This window comes from Tamandua tetradactyla, chromosome 3 (assembly GCF_023851605.1).
Source record: "Tamandua tetradactyla isolate mTamTet1 chromosome 3, mTamTet1.pri, whole genome shotgun sequence".
Classification (NCBI taxonomy): domain Eukaryota; kingdom Metazoa; phylum Chordata; class Mammalia; order Pilosa; family Myrmecophagidae; genus Tamandua; species Tamandua tetradactyla.
In genome coordinates, this window is record NC_135329.1 from 178807112 (window position 1) to 178813715 (window position 6604).

The following is a 6604-nucleotide window of genomic DNA, read 5'->3' on the forward strand; positions in this document are numbered from 1 at the left end:
GGGGTAAGGGGTATGGGATGTATGAGTTTTTTCTTTTTATTTCTTTTTCTGGAGTGATGTAAATATTCTAAAAATGACCATGGTGATGAATACACAACTATGTGATCATATTGTGAGCCATTGATTATACACCATGTATGGACTATATGGTGAATCAAGCTATCTTAATAAAAATATTATTTTTAAAAAAGAAGAGCTAGGGTTCATAGGAAATAATTAGAAGGCAGCTTTTTTTTTTTCTCAAATATTTGACTTTGAAAAATTTGTTCAGGGAGGGGAAATTATTCCTTTCTCCCTCAATGAAAACTTGGGCAAACTCAAGACTTTTCTGATTGCAAAGCCCAACAATCACTTAAAGTCTCATGGTCATGATTCAGAAATATGTTCAGTCCAAAATCAGAAGCAACACTTTCATCTTCATTTAAAAGATGAGCCTCCTCCCATCCCCAGCTGGGCCAGTTGCTGGTCATGATCAGCTGGTTCTTGCTTACTCCCTCCCCTACTCAACAGCCACTATTTCTGACTAGGGATAGAGCAGGATGAAAGCTAAGGAGGATGCAAGGGGAAGTTCTCTCATAAGATGGACAGGCAGTTTACAGGCAAATCCTTCTACAGGTACTGTCTCCTGATGCATATGGTGATTCCCTTTGGACACTTTGTTTTCCAGCTGTCCACTTGACACAGACTTTGACAGAATGGGGTTCTGTCATTGCCATACAGCTGGTCTTCTTGGGTAGGATCCCTTTTTTTTTTCTAACATTTTTATTGTGAAATATACCATACATACAAAAAAAAAAGGACACCAAATTTTGAAGTACAGTCCAACAATTAGTTATAAAACCGATTTCAAAGTTTGTAATATTACTGTTCCACAATTTTAGGTTTTTCCTTCTAGCTCCTTCAAGGTACTGGAAACTAAAAAGAAATATCAATATAATGATTCGGTAGTCCTACTCATGTGTTAAATCTTAACTTCTCTGTTTTCACTCCTCCTTCTCCTTTGATCCTTCTCCTAATTTTGGGGGATATTTGGTTATGTCCATTCTAATTTTTTCTTGTTGAAAAGGGGTATTGACAATATGGGATAGAATTAGTTGATATTCCCGGAGAGACTGGCACCTCTGGGCTTCAGGACTTATTAGGCTTAGGAACTATCTGAAGGTTTTAGGTTTCTGAAAAGTTAACTTAGCACATGCAGCTTTTTTAGGCTCTCAGATACAGCCCTGAGCATTCTTTAGAGTTAAAAAGAATAATGTTGGTTGGGGTTTGGCAAACCATGGTAATTAGCAATATCTAGCTGAAGCTTGCATAATAAGAGTAGACTCCAAAATAGCCTCTTGACTCTATTTAAACTCTGTTAGCCACTGATATCTATTTTATTCCATTTCTTTTCCCCCTTTTGGTCAGGTAGACATTGTCGATCCCATAGTGCCAGGGCCAGGCTCATCCCTGGGAGTCATGTCCCACATTGCCAGGGAAGACTCATACCCCTGAATGTCATGTCTCTTGCAGGGGGGAAGGGTAATGATTTTCCTTGCAGAGTTGGGCTTAGAGAGAGGCCATATCTGAGCAACAAAAGAGGTTCTCTGGAATTAATGCTCACACATAATTATAAGTAGGCTTAATTTCTCTGCTATAGAAATATGAGCAAGCCTCAAAATCAAAGGCTTGGGTCAAAATGGCAAGCAGATCCACTGTTGCAGCATCAGGCCAGAGGCTCGATGGTATTCAAAAATGGTATTACATGCTGCAAAGTTCAATAAACTCGGGTTGATGCAAGATGATACAATAGAGACTGAAGATGTGAAAGAAGCCATAAGAAAGCTTCCTGAGAACCTTTATAATGGCTCTCTCTGCATTAAGAGAGCACGACCTGAGCATGCGACAGCAGTTCTTGCCTAAAGAGCCATGGACAAAATATGAGGAGGATAAATTCTATCTTGAACCATAGCTGAAAGAAGTTATTCGGGAAAGAAAAGAGAGAAAAGAATGGACAAAGAAATAATCATGTAATTGAAACAATGAAACTATCCCTAAAGTACTTTTATGAAGGTGGTAAAACCTAAAATGTACAATGTAAGAACTATTTGGGCTAGAATGTATTACTTTAAACAAATATAATTTGTAATCATTATTGGTATTTTTTGAATTCTAAACCTTATAAAAATCTTAGTTACTGACTTCAAAAAAAAAAAAAAATCAAGGGCTTAGCCTATTGACTTAGGGGTCCCTAGTGTTTGAGAGAGTGTAGGGTCCCTTTTAACATGACCCTGTGAAGACATTTCTACTAGGGTTCTGCCTCTGGTTCCTGGGAGTCACATACCTTTGCTCCACTGCATTACTTCTGAAACTACACCCTTTAGACCACTGCCAGTCACTTCAGCTTTCTCAACGTGATTTAAGAACAAGTGCTTTGTGTTCCTCAACTGTAGGGGGCATGTATCAAGCTTTTTAAGTGGTCCCTTTGAGTCCCTCTCTCCGGTCTTGAAGCAAAGGGGGCAAGCACCTACCTTCCTCAGGGGACGGTGGAGGAATCCACAGCATAATTGTTTCCTAAGAAATCCTCTCCTAAAACCCTCTCTCTCCCAATTGTCTCTTAAATCTTTTCTATCTTCAATGTGATTCAGGGATTTAAAAGCCTTGGATAACCAGTTTTAAACTAAATCTTTAAAATTTTTTGCATTTGAGCTCATAAGCCTTTGGAGTGTAGCAACTCTCATTTTTTTTTGTTCCTCGGTTGAAACTTCACTTTTAATTCCTGCTACAAAAATATTTATACATATATCTTTGAATTTCTCCTAGGGTGGTAATTTACCTTAGTATGGTTTGTCAGATGGGAATCATTATCTGAAAGGATTTGGAAAGGATATTGTCATTTCTCAACTCGTGGCTGCTTTTTTGAAACTGGAAACTGAAGAACGGTTGGACTGAATCGAGGGTGAAACAGGTTGTTGTAGAGAAGCTAGACTTTGTGTTAAGAGGTGCCAGAGGCAGTAATAGAATTTTTCCATGTACCTATAACTGCTTACCTGCTTAGTGCCCAATATTTTGAGGTTCTTCACACTATAGTTTTTCTAAGCAATTCCGGTTCAAAACAGGGATAAAGGGATAAGGCTAATGTTTGTAATAGAGATAGGAAAATCTTAGGTGTCAATGATTAGTGGAAAGTTTAATAGCAACAGCTAATATTTATATAGCATTGAGCATATGCCAGGCTGTGCCTTAGGCACATTAACATAAAATAGTTGATTTTCCATCAACTCTTTGAAGAGGTACTGTGGCTATACCCATTTTAAAGATGAGGAGGCTAAAGCACAGAGAGGTTAAGTAACTTATTCATCTAGTGGGTCGCACAGTTGGAAGTTGAACCCAAGTAGTGGGCTGCAGACGTGTGCCTAACCCTTGCTCAGAACTGCCTCTGACTCTAAGCAAAGCTCTTTCTATTGGACTTTTGTTCAGAGACTTAGTTACGCTCTCACAAAGAAGACTGAAAACAATTCTCAGAACTTCAGCCTGATTTCCAGGGGTGACAGACTTATGTGTGCAAAAAGAGAACTGTAGGCTAGTCGGATGGATGCTATCTTAACTTCAGTGTTTTGCTTCCTCTTTGGTGGGGAAGTAGGAACCGCAGCACAGCTGTGCTTAGTGCACAATAGACGTTCAATGCTGGTTGTATGACTGAATGAATGATAGTCTACATAGATAATGACACTAATGCCTGATTTCTGCAATTGTGCTTTCCATCTCATTATCTTTAATTATCATAATGATAATATAAGGTAGATACTATTGCCTGTGTATTGCAAATGAGGAAGCTGAAGTTTAGAGTAATTAAATGTTTTATCTTTTCCAAGGCTGTACAGCTAGTCAACTGCAGATGTAGGTCTCTAGAACAAGCCAATCTTTGCTTACCTAATATCTGCCACTTATTTCCTATGACCCATGAGCAACATTAAATATTAGCTTATGTATTTTCTCTTAAAATAGCACACTTCAAAGACTTTGCTAGTTTATCCCCATTTAAATTCCTCAAACTCAGTCTTGCTATTTAAGTATATGCTTTTGTATCCAAACTGATCATATCCTTTTCATAAAAATTAAGCCAGAATAATTTCTGCATAATTCAGAATACTATTGGCTTTGTTGAAAAACCCCTGTTATTGCATTTTTCTCACATGACATCTTTTGAATTAATTATTCCATTCTGTTACAGCCTTTCTCAGAGCAGAAGCCTGGCAACTCTGTTGGGGGGAGCCTGGGAAGAAGCTCCTTCCTTCTGCCTTCTTAGGCTGGGGTTGTCCTGCATCCAGCGATGGGAGAAAACTGACCTGAGTCCTAGGCCTAACCTATCCTGCACTAGTGTGGGAAAGCATTGCGATTGCCCTTGACTTCTGTTGTCTCCTACATGAAATGAAGAGATGTGACTAGGTCAGGGAAGGTGTCCTGGGCAGATATACTAATTACTTGAAGAGTTCCTCCCCCATGAATCTCCATGCCGTTCTCCAGGAAGGTTCTCTGAATCCATTAGAGGTGGCACCTGAGGTGAAAGTGAGTTCCAGCCTTTGGCACACATGAACGCAAAGCTGCCCCACAGGCCTACTCCTAACATTTGAGTCTTCTGGGGCCAGAGTACCAGTGGAGGCCCCACACTATATGTCTAAATATTTAAAAGTTATAAATCAAGAAGACAAACTGCTAAATAAATTTTACCTCTCATACCTTATAATTTTTTGCTTCATTAATAATCTTGAACTCTAGGTTCAGATTTAAATTCTTCTGTTCCTCAGAGTTTCATGTTGGAATATGGCAGTATGAGGAGAAGCAATCCATGGCCACAACGTTCTCCCTTTTCTCCTCAAACCTGATTGCTTTCATAAAGTGAGGGACCTTGTATGGGAGAGTGTGTGGTCACTCCAAGCTCTGTCCACTCTGCTGCACACAGCTCTCACCTGCCACCCCTCAGGTCCAGGTGTGAACACCCTGGTGGTAGTTATATCCTTCCAACCTGAACGAGCGCACGGGAGACACTTTGGGAAGCTTGGGGCCACTTGGGAAAGGTGTACCAAAGTATAATCTGGCCTTGGGAAGTTATGGCTTTCAAGTTAGCATAGCCTATAGGTCCTGTGAACCCATTCCTTGTGAGAGGAAGGATAGCTGAAAAAGAGCCAGAATGGGCTCTCTAAATGTACAGGGCTCCTCTGGCCTGATAATTCTTTCTCCTGTAGACACTGTTGAGGGTGAGCTAATCCATTTTCACCACTGGCCACATATGAATATCTAAATGTTGATTATTCTCACATTTATGTTTCTACAGAAATCAAGGGAGTGGAGAGTTTCATGAAGGAGGGAGTGGTTAGCAGTATCAAAGGCAGCAGAGAGGTCTAGTAGAATAAGAACTAGAGAGTGTCCATTGGCCTTGACAATATGAGGCCATTGGTGGCATTAGGTAGACAGGTTCCTACTGCAGAGGGTTGAAAAGTGATTGGAGGTGAGGAAGTGGAGGTAGAGAGTGAGGAGTATAAGGGCTTTCTCAAGAAGCTTAGCTGAGGGGTGAGTGCGCACCGCAGGCTGGTGGTAAGGCTGGAAAGGACTCCAGAAAGGCCAAGACAAAGGCAGTTTCCGCTTGCAGAGAGCTGGCTTGCAGTTTCCGGGGGGCCGTATTCATCCACATCTGAAATCTAGGACGACCAGCCATGGGCATGTGGGCACGACTGTTGCTTTGTACAGCGCAGCCATCCTGGAGTACCTCACCACAGAGGTACTTGAACTGGCAGGAAATGCATCAAAAGATTTAAAGGTAAAGCATATTACCCCTCGTCATTTGCAATTTGTTATTTGTGGAGATGAAGAATTGGACTCTCTGATCAAGGCTATAATTGCTGGGGGTAGTGTCATTCCACATATCCACAAATCTCTGATTGGGAAGAAAGGACAACAGTCTAAAGGATTCCTGGATTCCTCATTATCTCAGGACTGTAAATACTCTAACAGCTGTCCAGTGTTGGTGATTTCAGTGGACTGTATCTCTGTGAAAAATACATTTGCCTTTTGGTAATTCTATCTGAGCAAGTTGGAAGTTTAATTTGCTTTCCAACCAACCAAATTTCTGCATTCGAGTCTTAACCATATTTAAGTGTTACTGTGGCTTCAAAGAAGCTGTTGATTCTGAAGTAGTGGGTTTTGATTGAGTTGACTGTTTTTAAAAAACTGTTTGGATTTTAATTGTGATGCAGAAGTTATAGTAGCAAACATTTGGTTTTGTACAGACATTATTTCCACTCTGGTGGATAAGCTCAATAAAGGTCATATCCCAACCTAAACAAACAAAAAAACAAAATAAACAAACAAACAAAAAAAGAAGCTTAGCTGAGAAGGGGGAGCAGGAGAAAGAACAGTAGCTAGAGTGGGATTTACGGCCAAAATTTTTTTTCAAGGAAAGCATTTAGAGAATATTTAGAAGCTGAGAGGAGCTACTGCAAAGGGTAGGATGGAACATTTAAAAGAAAAGGCATAAGTGATGAATGCAAGCAGGGAGTTGGGGTAAAGAGCACGGTGAAGGGATTGTCCTTGACCCAGTGGTAGGAGGATTTATCTTGTGAGGCTG

At 40.3% G+C, this 6604-nt stretch overlaps 2 pseudogenes; both read left to right on the forward strand.

The window, feature by feature from the left end:
- Positions 1-1678: 1678 nt before the first annotated feature.
- Positions 1679-2005, forward strand: LOC143676503 (cytochrome b-c1 complex subunit 7 pseudogene; annotated as a pseudogene).
- Positions 2006-4482: 2477 nt separating this feature from the next.
- Positions 4483-6055, forward strand: LOC143675846 (histone H2A.Z-like; annotated as a pseudogene).
- Positions 6056-6604: the final 549 nt, after the last annotated feature.